Source organism: Rhinolophus sinicus, chromosome 3 (assembly GCF_057876585.1).
Source record: "Rhinolophus sinicus isolate RSI-liver-muscle chromosome 3, RSI-T2T, whole genome shotgun sequence".
NCBI classification, from domain to species: Eukaryota; Metazoa; Chordata; class Mammalia; order Chiroptera; family Rhinolophidae; genus Rhinolophus; species Rhinolophus sinicus.
Genome location: NC_142503.1, coordinates 35,354,245 through 35,368,967, shown reverse-complemented (window position 1 = coordinate 35,368,967; position 14,723 = coordinate 35,354,245).

Here is a 14,723-nt window from a genome sequence, read left to right as displayed (position 1 = left end):
AAGCACACTTGGTGATTAGAAGTTATTTCCAACTGTGTTGGCAAGTTTCTGTGGGCATCAGCGTATCTATTAGGAAATCTCTTGGAATTGAAAAAATATGTATAGTGTTTTACTTTTGTTTTTTAAAAAATTGACACAAGGGTACACAAGAAATTATTAAGTTTTTATCTCTAGAGAATAGGATGAGGAAGTAGGGGAGATATTTATTTTCACTTTATATTCTCCTGTAATAATAACTGCAATAATATGGACACCTAATATCTATTATTTTTGTTGTGCTTGATCGTATACTATTTCCCTTACTGCAATAATCATTTACTTTTACAATAGCCTTGACAAGTTATTCACAATGATATGACAATAATTGACAATATTGACAATTTTACAATAATATGACAAGTACTATTCTGGATGCGCTCAGCTATAAGTAACACAAGACTGGCTTAAACAACAAAAAAGTTTATTATCTTACGTTGTAAGAGATTCCATGGTACAGTGGCTCCAGGGGTGATAAATTCAGAGACATCAGGATCTGGTATTTCTGTCTTGTTGCTCTGCTGTCGTCAACATGGCAGGTGTCCTTAAGCAAGCTTCCCTCATGGACCTGAGATGACTGCTGCGTCACATCCTCAGGTGGCTTCCTCAGGCTCTTTCCCAGGCTGTCTCTTCTAGAGATCTTTCCCAGAAACCCCCATTCCCAATGCAGTACACACAATTGCTTCACATCACATGCCCAGGCCTAAACCAACCATCTCTTGCAAGGAGAAAGGACCACCATGGTTGGCTTCCAGGCCCATCAAGCTTCATCACTTCCCTGAAGCATATAGAAAAAGAAGGTAGAAAACTGAAAAAAATCAGTTAGGGCTGTGAGAGGAAGTTTGAGCCAGAGGAAAAACATTTTCAATCCCCTACCCAGAGAGGGCTATCAACTAAAAGTATTTATCAGGAATTTGCATTGATATGTATCAATATTGCTCCAGGCCCCCTTAAGAACCATATGTAGGAAATTGTCCCCTCTCCCTTGTCACCAGGATTAGAGTTCTGTTACAAATATGGAAGGAGTGGATTAGATTACTGCCTGCTGTACTATTATTGTCCATATGTTTATAGATGAGGGAGCGCAGGGTAAGAGAGGTCTGATAAATTCTCCAGGATATGTGCTTAATAAGTAGTAGAGCTGAGCCTTGAAATTGGATCTGCTTACCCCAAAGCCTTAACCACTGGTAAAAAAACAAAACTCAGCTAAGCAAAATTTTAAAGATCTTATGGGCTTTATTCAGTGATTCATGAATTGGGCAGCATGCCACCTAGCAGATAGAAAGGAGCTCCAAGGGGCTGTATAAAATAAGACTTTTATTGGTAGAAGGGATCAGGAGCAAGGAGATTATATTAGGCAAAAAAGTGGAGTGGTTATTGCAAGGTTACTTTCCTTTAGGGAATGGCAGGGGTCTGTCAGGCAGATGACCTAGTTAGTGCTGCTCAAGCGATTCCTGATTTGGGTTTAAGATTCCGTTTCAGGGAGAGTGAAAACTAATTAAGTTAAGTCTCAGTTTGGTGACCTAGCATAAGCATAAGCAACTTAGGGTAAGTGACTCCATTTTGGGCCTGTTGTCTTATTGTTAACAGCTCTGTGTAGCTTGCCTCTGTTGTATGCTATCACATACTGCCTCTCTCTCAACATGTATTGCTTTACTAATAATTAAATTAATGTTTTGTTGTGTTTTAAAGAATTGTACTTGCAAGATTCAGTTAGTTCTAACCATGGTTCCTCTAGTCTGGGAACTTGGGAAAACCACGTAAGCTATTTGGATTTAGTTTGCCTTATTGTCTAAAGGAGAGGCTCAGCTAGATGAAAGCTAAGATCTTTTCTAGCCCCCAGTTCCGTAAGTTTATGTTCTCATGTGAAAAATCATTCAGAGAAGAGATCTAAAAAAAGAAAGCTTCAGTCATACAAATAATGTCCATGAAAAATTCATTAGAAGTTTTAGAAACAAGCGTTAGTTACTCTTTCTATAAAATGTACCTGCTTATTTGCCACCAGTGCAGATGGTGGTGTATAAACCTTCACCATTGGAGGCTTGGCCTTGATATTCTGGAATCGTTTTTCTGGCCCTCTTTTCTCTATTATGATACCATCTCTTTCAAGGACTCAGCTCACCAGGCAGGAATATGCCAGGAAGCCCGTCTGCTGGTGGCTGTGAGCTGACAGCTGCTCTACAACACCCACCAGAAACCTGGGTTTCTGCACTCTATAAGGAAAGACAACCCAAGGGAGCAGAAGTAACTCGTGTCTAGGAAATCTGCCCTCTAGAGCAAATGGACACTGCTTGGCTCCCTGTAACCTCCCTCTGAAATCAACTTTCTGAAAAGACCTCTCAAGGACTTGGAGTAAGATGAGAGAAAAGACAACTTGCCCAGCCAGCCTTAATGGGCAGGATAAAGTCATAGGCAGTAGAAGAGACAAAGGGAAGAGGGCTGAGGTGTGTGTGTGTGTGTGTGTGTGTGTGTGTGTGAGTGTGTGTGTGTTTCCGTCTCATTTCCAGAAAACAAGGAGAAGTATTTAGGTAAGAGGAGAGAAAGTTTTCACTGTTTTATTCAGACTAATGTGAGAATTTTAAATTAAAATGCTAGGCATAAGCAAGGCAATATTAACATTAGCTGAGGAACTTTTGATGTTGAAATATCTACAGACTTTACCATTAGACAAATACAGTATTGTCCAACCTCTCCTTAATTTCTGGAAAAGCTGAAATATATTAATTGATGGGAAAGATGTCTTCAAAATTACCATTTATCCCTGAGCTATATACCCATTGCCTCTATGCCAAAAATAATCATAAAATTAAAAAGTTAATAGCAGTAATAAAACTTACTGAATTTGTTTCCGTATGCTAGAGACAATGGGAGTCAGGCACTTATCCCAAGGATTAAAAGAGAAAGTGATCCATGTTTGTTCATTTTTCCAGGTATGTATAGAGTCCCTGTGCATGGAGAGAAAATTGAAAAAACATAAAAACAGTAGCATCCCACAGTAGAATCAATATTGAAAATGCAGTTTAAGGAGATGGTTCTCTCACTTTCTGTCTCTGACAAAGAAGTTTGAGAGATCCTTTACTCTGGGCGACTGGGAAGGTTCTGGTTACTTTGGATACGAGTTTGTAGGTAGGCTTCCAAACTGGTGCCCTGAGCCAGGCACAGAATCCGTGAGATTAATTTCACGGTGGTAGATCACACTTGCATCTGACTCAATTCACGACTAGTCATTCCGGGAGAGCTTTTGGATTAAATTATCCAGGTTATTGCTATGATTTTCTTTTCCGCACAAATTAAAGACAAAATTCCTTAGATGATGGAAGAAATAAGGTAGACACCACATTGTCACCCAGTCCTGTCTAAGATTTGTCCATATTCTCATGGATCAATATGGTCAAGACTTTGGATTCTGGCCCTTTTTGAAAGTCACGCCCCAATACATATGCAAAGTCTTCTTTCATTCAAACCAGGGTGGTCCTTCTAAGATGCTGAGAAGGCAGCTGCCCAAAAGGCCCTTTTGAGTTGCAGAATTCCATGCACTCACACCTCTTAGCACCAAAGACAGCGTGGCTGCCTCACAGCCTTCTGTGTGCTGGTGCAGCTGTGGAGGAGCTAACTTTGGCAGCCATAGATCATGGACACTTTGTCTCAGCTTCTCTCAGAATAGCTTTTCATCCGGAAACTCTTCACATCTCTCAAAACAAATTCAGAAAGAAGGGAAGCAAACATAAATAGGTACTTTAAGGAAAGGTATTCTTTTGACTCTTTGGGTTTTGATATATGGCTATGGTTTGTGGAATCAATCACTTCTGGTTTATGAACAGTTCCATGTGGTAGAAAGACCAGTGGATTTGGAGTCGGAGCAGTTTGGATGCTAGGTGCAGTCTTGTCTACAGCTCACAAGTAGCTTAGTTTAGCTTCTGTGACCTTGGTTTCCTCATCTGTAAATTGAGAGGGTTCAGCCAGATGATCTTTGACCTAATGATTCTATGAAAAGTGAATGTTGGAAGCACATGTTCACCTTCTTCAGTTACCAGCTGTGAGTATGTGACTGGACCAAATGGCACTAACTGTCGAAATGTTTTAGGCTGAAGGGGAAGCATTCTGAAATGGGACAAGGGCACCTCGTGTTGAAACCTGGAGCCAGTCAACTCTCCAAGGCTCAGGGCAAACTTTGCTTCTGCCTCCTACTCCCACTTGTTTTAGCTGGACCAACAGGGACTCACCCAAGGATAAAATAAAATGAATCAGTATGTTTCAATGGATAGCCTTATGAACAGTTATAAATCAGATGCTTGCCAAAAAATTTTAACTTTGTTTCCTGTAACTGATCTAAAATTGCTATCTAGCTCATAGTCTCACAGATAACCAATCTCCTCCAGTTTACAACTGACTCCTTTGTATCAATACTAGGTTATATTAAAGTTCAAACTCCCTATTAGGACCATATCTCTCGTCTCAAGAAAACCCTTTTCTTTTCTTTTTTTTCTCCCAAATGGCTTCTGATAGGGAGAACATTACTCTTCTTGAACATGGCAGTTGGGAGAGGAGTCCTTGGTCTGAGCTGGCCTTTGGATCCTCTCTGACCTCTGCTGAGATGTACTTTGTCCTGCTAGGTCACTGGACAACCTGTATTGATTTCTACCAGATATGGCTGATCCTACCTGGACATTTGGGACCTCATATTATCATCTGACACTTTGTCATTCTGGATTTGAGGTCCTGGCACTTTGTGAATTTATTTATTTGAATTCTAGTCCTTGTTTGGTCCACTAATCTTCTAGTTAAGTATACCCCAGCTTGGGCAATACAAAATTCTGAATCCCCTACATGCTACCCAAGACCTTGGGGAATCAGTGACACTATATTGGGTTCTCGCTTAGTGCCAAATTTTCCCATATTACAACTTCTAGACTACTTCAGCCTCCCTGACCCAACCCCACTTTAGTGCAGAGTGCCCAGTGAGGTTGTTCCTCCCAGACTTCTAAGTAGGAAGATTGTTCCAAGACCCCTGCTACCCTGGTTCATTATGGAAGAATGCCGTGATTGATCCGTGGTGACTGGCACAGATGGAGAAGATAGAAGAGGTGAACTCATACTCCATATTTGCCATCATAACTTATGCCTTCACAACAAAGTAGCTCCTGTCTCTGAGTTGACATCGTTTCCTAAGTGAGACTGGTAAACATAATAGAACATGACCTGAGCAGTGGTTCTCAAACATTATCGTGGAAATAACCACCTGCAGGGCTTGTTAAAGCAGATCGCTGGGCCCACCCTTGGTTTCTGATTCTGTAAGTCTAGGATGCAGCCTAAGAACGTGCATTTCTAATATTAATAAACTCTTAGGTGATACTGATGCTGCTGGTCCTAAGACCACACTGACCTGGAATCTTCAGGTTCTGGTGCTTGTACAGATTGTAGGAAAAGCTGTGCATTTTCTGTGTACAAGTTTGTGATTGAGAACCTGACACTATATAGCTTTTCAATCTGAGAGATATTACATGGGTCTGAATAGAGAATAATTATTAAAAATTACAGGATGAGCCATCTATTTATATTACTACATTATATAGTTTTTTATTACTTCTATCTTTTCCCTTGCTGCATTTCCAGGTTTAGCAATCAGGCTAGTACCTGACTGACCTGTAGTGAAGATAGTTACAGCAAGATAGTTGGGGTCACTAAAAGGGCTTTCTCCAGCTCTGTATGTGTCTAAAATACCTAGATTAGCTCTGAGATGAGAATAGATACGAAGCCCTCCGGGCTCACTACTTTCAGGAGAAAGAAGCAAGAGAAAGCAAGGGCTAGTCTATCTATGACCTAGGCTTATCATACAAGTTTTTCTCGTATTTTTTCCTGTTATCGCCTTTGTTTCAAACACAAGCTTCTATTAAAACTTCTTTTTAGTAACAGTTTTATTTACATACCAAAGAATTCACCTATTTTAATTCACAGTTCAATTATGTTAGTATATTTGCAAAGTTGTACAGCCATCACCACAACCTAAATTTGGAACACTTTTATCTCCCCCTAAAAGATCTTATGCCCATGTCCAGTCTCTCCTGTTCTACTCTCTGACCTAGGCAACCTCTGTTCCACTCTCTGTCTTTATACACTTGCTTTTCTGCACATTTCATATATGTGGAATTGTACAATATGTGTTCTTTTGCATCTGACTTCTTTTACCGAGCACAATCTTTTGGAAGTTTATCCATGCTGTGGCATGTTTCATATTTTATCAAACACTACTATTGAATCTTTCTTTGATGCATGCACCTCTTTCGCTCCATTTCCACTGTCATTTTTTTAGTCTAGGTTCTTGTTAATTCAAAGTGTAGACCTGACCGGTTGCATCAGGCCATCTGAGAGATACTCATGCAGACACTCAGTCAGGATCTGCACTTTTAACAAGATCACCCAGGGGTTTGAGTGCTTATGGCAGTTTGAGAAATGTTTCCCTAGACAAGCTCTTCACCTATGTCGGAAGGCATTTGAGAGCAGACTCCTGCTACCCCTGGCCTCCGTTCTCCCTGCCGGAGCATCCAGCCTACACATTTCTGGTTAGGCCTGAGATTAATCATCAAGTGCCATTCCCTGCCTGACATGCTCTATTTCTTACATAACATAAATGGCTTCCCATTAACTGTTTGAGTGCTAAGTCCCTGTCACTCAAGTGTGATACTCAAAGCTTTCTAAAACAGCCTCTCCTTTACCTACAGAAGCTTCTCAACTTCAACCAAAATGTTCAGTTCCTGACATGCTACACCTCTCACTCACCTGATCACACTATGGTCAGCCTCAACTTCAAGGATCTTAGGAGCTGTTCTTCCCTCCACCCGCCTTACTCTGCCCACCCCTTCAAGGAACGATTCAGGCATCATTCCTGCCTGCCCACCCTACACAGGACCTTCCCCAACCTGCAGGTTCACACCTAACTTTACCTATTCTAAGCTCTAAGAAGACTTATTAAGCATCTAATCCTGTGATTACTCTGTGGGCACTCATAGGATTAACAATGATAATAATAATGATGATATTAAAGATTGCTACAACAATTTATGGTTTATTAAGGACTTCTTTTTACCTATCCCATTTTTCTTATATAAAATGTTTATCTTCTAAATATAAAACTATAGCTCCTGAGAAGAAAGGTTATTTCTTGTAGGTTATTGACATTGGTTACCAGGAGAGCCCTGGCCATATTTTAGGCACTCCATAAATTCTACAGGAATGAGTATCAGGCCAGAAGCAAGATGATAAAGTTTCCACAGAAGAGAAAAAGTGATTCCAGTAGAGTTTACATAGGAAATTGTTAAAGGACAAATGATAATAAAAATACAACTACTATATTGGTATTTACTGAATAGCGTATGAGATCTTTTATGTATGTTATCTTGTACAGTTTTCAATAGAACTCAATGAAATCAACACTATTAGTAAGGCACTCTTATTCATCTGTGGATGAGGAAACTGAGGCTCAAAGAAGTTGTGTAGTTTATCTAAGATATACAGCTAATAAGTGCAGAGCTCAGGTTGCAACCCAAGTTTCTGACTAAATATTCTTGCTGTCTCTCCATATTGAAAAAGGAATTCTACCAAGGAAGTATTGGGACATGATGGGGATAACTAGGGTCTTAGAGATAAAACTATTTTTCCAAGTCAGGAAGTGTTTCCACAGACAGTATTCCTGTTTTCATTGGAACACTGGTGAAATTTATAGTCACTCATGAATTTTCTTCTTTCTATCGTAGAACATTCAAGGAGAATAACCCAATGGATACAGATGAACTCTACCAGCTTCCTAGGCCATGTTCTTTTCATTCTTTACTTGTTGTAAGTGGCCTAGGTGGACTGATTACTCTCTCTGAATGTAATACCCTCACTGTAATTTCATCACGGGGTGACCAGGAAACTCTGACATTCTCAGATTAGAGCTTTAGGTAGAAGGTGAGCTATCTCATCTAGTCAGCTGCCTGTTGAGGTGTGATGTGTAATTTGCTCCTTGTACCAGTAAGTTTTCAATATCATCAGACTACCCCAACCATGAAAAATGTGTATTTCCCTGCTCCATATTTACAATTATTGCTTAGCAATACCTACTTCTTTCTAATGATGCCCAGGTTACTAGATGAAAAAAACACGAAGATTTCCTACAACTCACAGCTTCAGACATGATTCCCATAACACTGTCCTCAGAATGAAATAGAATTGGGGACCCAGGAGAGATGGCAGACACAGTCCAGTCCAGAGGTCTCCAAAGGGCTCCTTGGAGGATGGCATTCTATGGAGATCCTTGACAGCCACCATAGGATGAGAGGCGTATATTAGTCTTTTATTGCTGCAAAACAAATTACTATAGACTCAGCAGCTTGAAACAATATCCATTTAGTAGCTCACAGTTCTGTAGGTCAGAAGTCTGGCATTTCACAGCTGAGTTCTCTGCTCAGAATATCACAAGGCTGAAATCAGGGTCTTGGCTGGGCTGAGTTCTTGTCTAGAGGCTCTGGGGAAAAGTCTACTTCCAAGCTCATTCTTGTTGCAGTCATAAGACTGAGGTCTGTTTTCTAGCTGGCTGTGAGAGGGGCTGCTCTCAGCTCCTACCTAGACACCACCCACATTCCTTGCCATGTGTCTTCATGCCATCGATGATGTATTAAACCCTTCTTGTGCTTCAAATCTCTGTCTTCCTCTGGTCATCAACAAGAACAAACTTACTCTTAAAGGGCTCATGTGATTAGGTGAGGTCAGACCTACCTAGATAATCTCCCTATCTTAAATTCAGTGGATTTGAAATCTTAAATACATCTCCAAAATTCCTTCACAGCAGTACTCAGATTAGAGTTCGAATATCTGAAAGAAAGTGTATGTACACGGGGGCTGGAGATCTTGGGGTCATCTTAGAATTCTGCCTACCATAGAGGAATATGTGTCAGACTAGACTCTCCCCCGCCCTTTTTTTTTCAGTCAGAGTTACCTCATTTCAGTGGTTTTCTATTTTGTACCATCTTGTAAATTTTTTAATGAATAGTATTTGATTTAAGTAACGATTTATAGCATTTTCTCCCCCTTCCGCCTGATGAACTATATGGACTTCTTCATTTAATAGATGAGGAAGCTGAAGCCTAGAGAGGTTATTACATTTTAAGGAGACCCAGTTGGTTAGTGGTAGAGTTGGGACTGCACATCAGACATCCGGACTCCTGGACAATAGCTCTTTCCACAATCCACACTGCTTTACGCTGAAAAGGCTACCTTCATCATTTCTCATCATCAAAATACTCTGAATTTCACATTAACTTCTTAATCCATCTCCTTTACGATCCATGAAAGGTGAGTATTATTATTTCCTTAGGTTCTGTCTAATGCAAACCAGCATGACTACTTATCTCTGATTTGGGATATTGTGTAGAATAATTATTGGCATTACGAGGAGAGGTAATTAATTTCCTGCAAGGGGATGGGTCATCACAGGATGCCTGCAGGCTTCTTAGCTCCCATACAAGGTTCTTTTTCCTGTTCTGAGTCTTTCTTTGTGCACAGTGAGTGCTCCCACACAGCTCAGAAAATGTCAGGAACTGAGTTGGAGATACGGTTTGCAGGGCAGGACATGTAAAAGAACACTGTGTTCAGTGATCTTTCTCTGAAGTCCAACCTGTGCCATACACATGGACAGTGGCAGTGGCAGTGAGCAACGTGGGGATATTGGCATAACCCACTGATCTTAACTCCCCAGGAACCAATCACTTTATGGTTCCACTGGTTAAAATGTACTATCCACTCTGCTTCCTAGGCAGGGAGCTTGAGAACATGAAACTTCTTCAAATTCAGGTTCTCATGTTCATACTCAGCATTGCTGTTTCCTCCTATCAAAATACGCAACCCAAAAAGTCATGAAAGTGGACAACCAATAGCAACTATTGCTCTATGAGGATTGGGAAAAGGCTATGCCTGTACCAAAACAGTATTTCTCAAAGTTTTTGGATTACAACCCACTGTAGGAGCTGTATGACATTAAATTCAATATTCTATACTCATGTGTATACACAAACCTGTGAATAAATACCTATAAATAAATGGAAAAGAAACAAAAGTTTAATGAAATAATATATTGGTATTTTCTATTCAAAAGTATGTTTTAAAGTACATTTTGAGACCTAAGATGAGTCCTAAAGATTCAAGTTATCTCTGAGAAGGGAAAGTAGAATGCCAGGACTTGAGTTCCAGAGCTCTGGTTCATGTATGCAATGTGGATGCCATAATATAGCCTGACTTTATGTATCATTTATTCAATTACTGAAGAAATATCTAATGAGCATTACTATATTCAAGATGGTGGGCATGATGAACTCAAGGATAACTCTAGTTTATTGAGAAACTACTCAGCTAATTATCTAATTATCTTAACTAATCATCTTCATGATCCCTGAAAGGTGGGTATTATTACTGTTCCAGTTGTACAGATGAGAAAACTAAGGATAGGAAAGTTTTTGACCTGCCCAAGATGGTGTGGGGGTTAGAACATGCCAGTCAGAGAGCAGGGCCCAGGCTTGCCTCTACCATCTGGGCATTGGAAACAACTAAACATACAAACAGAAAACATTGCATTTGGCTTCTGGCTCGAGTTTAAAAGTGTACATTCTGGCACCTCTGCAAATGTTTCAGGAAGACCCATCCCATTGAAAACTCTGAAAGAAAAGCCTCTGTGCCTGCCCTCCAGCTTCTGGCATTCCAGGGACCACTTGGGCAAGGTTGATCAATTACCTGCAGAAGGGTGGTGAGGACTGTGTGGGGCATGGAGAAGAGATGGTTTCTGGCATCTTTCTGCCCTTCCCATCTCCCATTGGTCTCAGCTGCTGCCTCCTGACCTCTGGGTCAGAGAGTGGAGTTGGAGGGGGAAGCAGGTCAGTTGCCAGGAAGGGGAATGAAGGTACAGAGCACATGTGGGCAGAAAGTACTAGGTCGAGTAGAATGGGGTTCCCCTGGAAGTTCCTACCCTCTGATTTGTACCTCCCTCAGCAAAGCTAATCCTCACAGTGATATATTTTTAAAATAGTGTTCAATTAGCATCCAGTTAACAGCAGCCAATTTGTGCTGGTTATCATTTTAGAGGCCACACTTGCTTTCTTGCTTTACAAGGTGTGGGAGTTAGAGCCTGTCAGTCAGAGGCTCAATTTCTCTTCAAGCCCCTAAGACCCACAGCGGGAGGTAGCTTACTCTGAATCAAAAAGACTGGGTTCTGTCTTGGGACTGTCATTTAAAATTCCTTTGACTTTCTTTTTTTGAGATTGTTTCCCCATCTATAAAATGAAGATGATATTTACCACCTTCTGACCACACAGTTTTTTGGATAATGGTGCGAAAGCAATTTTGCAAAATGTGTATTAGTCTTTGAAGGAAGAAACCATTCTAATGTTCTCCAGCTGCAACTTGAGTAGCCTAAAGGTATTAGTTTAGTTTCATACATATATACGTATTTGTACATATATATGCATATACACATATATGCATACATATGTATATATGTGTGTGTGTGCACAAACATGCGCGCACATGCGCGTGAATATGAAGGTCTGACAATTAAGTTCCCAAACTCATCCTAGAAAAAGTGCTACATACCTCATTGCTGAATATCAATCACTATAGTCACCTTCGAAGTACTCCCTGTGGGAAGCTATGCACCAATGTCCACCCTTCAAAGCAATTTTGGAACTCTTTTTCTGGAATGACCATCACAGCTGTCATGATATTACACTTGATGTCCTGAATGTCATCAAAATGTCTTTCTTTCAATATTTCCTTTGTCTTCGGGTAAAGAAAGAAGTCATTGGGGGCCAGATCAGGTGAGTAGGGAGGGTGTTCCAATACAGTTATTTGTTTACTGGCTAAAAACTCCCTCAAAGACAGTGCCGTGTGAGCTGGTGCATTGTTGTGATGCAAGAGCCATGAATTGTTGGTGAAAAGTTCAGGTAGTCTAACTTTTTAATGCAACCTTTTCAGCACTTCCAAATAATAAACTTGGTTAACTGTCCAGCTGGTAAAAAATTCATAATGAACAATCCCTCTGATATCAAAAAAGGTCAGCAACATCTTTGCAACAATTTAGTGAACTTAGTTGTCAGACCTCATATATTCTGTTAGGGGTTGGTTGCCAAGATAAGCGTTCTGTTTTCAAATAAAGCATATGCATTGTAGAAGCCACAACTCCAATATAGGTTGATCCTATTGCAGACATGTCTTATCATCGAGTATTCCCAGAGAAAAACAATGGCTGGTTCTACTAAAATCACAAACATTCCTTTTGTCAACCATGCTGATATGGCTGGAACACAGTGAATGTGGAGGGGCGTGGCATGAATTTAGGTGAGAAATGTGGGCAGGAGTTTCATCTTGCAGGGCTTTGTGTAGATCATAGACGGAAACTGGATACGGTTCAAGTGCATGCGGACACCGAATAGTTAAAGTAAATAGGTGCTCTTTTTTCCTGGCAAGATTGTGAGGGTTGGGGGCAGTTTGGAGGGAATGTGACCTATTCCACGTGAGAAGCCTTACCAGATTGATAAAGTTAGTTAATACATCAACCCTCAGGCCATCAGCTGCTTGATGACATGAACTTTCACTCTCCTGCCACCACCACCACAGGGGAAATGTGGTACAGAGGGACAAGAAGAGATGTGGGTGCATGTGCCCAAAGTATTTATTCTGGGGTCTTCCCCTCTTACCCCTCATGAACCCTGGGATCTCTGCAGATCTGCTTCCCACCCAAGGGGGTAAGGAGGAAATCCCAGTGTACTTACAACAAGTATTCTTAGTTCTCAAGGTAAATGAAAAATCTTCTGTGGTAGGCTGAATAAATGCCCCCCAAAGATGTCCATTCCCTAATCCCTGGAACTTGCGAATATGTTCCCTTATCTGGCAAAAGAGACTTCGGAGATATAATTAAGGACCTTGAGATGGGGTGATCTTCCTGGATTACCTGAGTGGCCCCTAAATGTAAATGCAAGGGTCCTTATAAAAGGGAGACGAGAAGGTCAAAGGAAGAAGTAGGAGATATTGAAGACTGAAGCAAGAGATTGGAGTGATATGAGGAAAGAATGCAGGTGGCCTTTAGGTGCTAGAAAAAGCAAGGAAATGGATTCCCCCCTAAAACTTCCAGAAGGAATCAGCTCTGTTGAGCCCTTGAAATCAACCCAGTGAAATTGATTTCTGATTGCTGGCTTCCAAAACTATAAGGGAATAAATTTGTCTTGTTTTAAACCACTAAGTTTGTTTAATTGTTACAGCACCCATAGGAAACTGATATATTTATTCTCTTTCCTAGGCTTTTCCTCAAACTTCCCAAAGGCTGTGCTTTAAAGTCATTCATTCTTAGGAGGGATCCAGTCTTTTGGGAAGCAGAGCATGAATATTGAAGGCTCCCAGAACTAGTTCAAATTCCAGCTCAGCCACTTGTCTGCTTGGATAGCCTTGGGTCAGTCATTAACTCTCACTCTCTTCATCCGTAAAGTAGGGAAGATAATAATAACAACCTTGCAGGGCAGTTGTAAGGCTTAGAGACAGTGTGGTAAGACATATAACATGGCTGTAACACATAATTGGCCCTCACTCATAGTGTTGGGAAACTCCAGGATCAGGCAGGCAGGGTTAACAATCTTTTTTGCCTGAGTCTGGAGCATCTTGGACTTCAGTTGAGATAGGCTGGTGTCCTCTGGTGGGAGGTTGGGGGTGGCGCTGCGTAGGCAGAAGGCCTGGTGTATGGTTGAGAGCAGACCATACACTATACAGGGCATGCTCACCCCAATCTTCCTACCAGGATGTGACTGTCCCATCATTGTCTTTGCTCAGCCAGCATGGACATGCCAAGTCTCTGTATTGCAGCAGTCCATGTGCCGTGAGAAGAGGGAGACGAGGGTGGGAAGACCATGTAGAAGGCTTTGTATCCGCACAACCCTAGTGTAGGTGGAATGTAAAGCCGCTGGCTACAATAGGACTTTAGCTGTCTGCACTCCTGCCCTCGTGATGCCTTCTTCTCAGAAAACATGAGACTATTTGTAGAATGGAAAGGGGACTTATAATCCTAGCTTTGGTCCCTGAATCTGAGCAATTTCTGTGGTACTAGGAGCTGTGGCAGTTGGACATGTCCAGAAAGAAACTTCTCAGTGAAAAAGCTGTTACCCTTGACATAATATTTTGCAAAATAAAGCAAACAGTCTCTGAATGTCATCTGAAGAACTGACTTGAAATAAGCTTCCTGTCCAGGAACATATCACCTGTCAGAAAAACAAGTGCCATATAAGGAATTCCATTAACCAGACATAACAGGCAGGCACTTGACACACCCTTTCCACTGGGTGACTCATCACCAGGAGGGAGCACAGTCAGAAACAAGGGCAGATTGTTCTGTTCTACCCCACCTGAGGCTTCGGGAAAGGGGATGCCCTGTTCCCTGAGACCCTCCCCATCTCTCCAGGGACGATCGAGCTAATCCCTCCAAAGGCCAGAGCAAACTTCTACTTTCAAAATGCAACTTCCCCACAGGCCTGTTGTTGGTTTGGAAAACCTAGTGCTACCATCTAAAATCTTGGGGTTGGGATGTCCATGAAATTATAGACTTATACCTGAGGAAATTGTGCTCCATCAGGTGACTTGTCCCATGTTATACAGCTGGGCAGTGACAGGTCAAGGGCTAG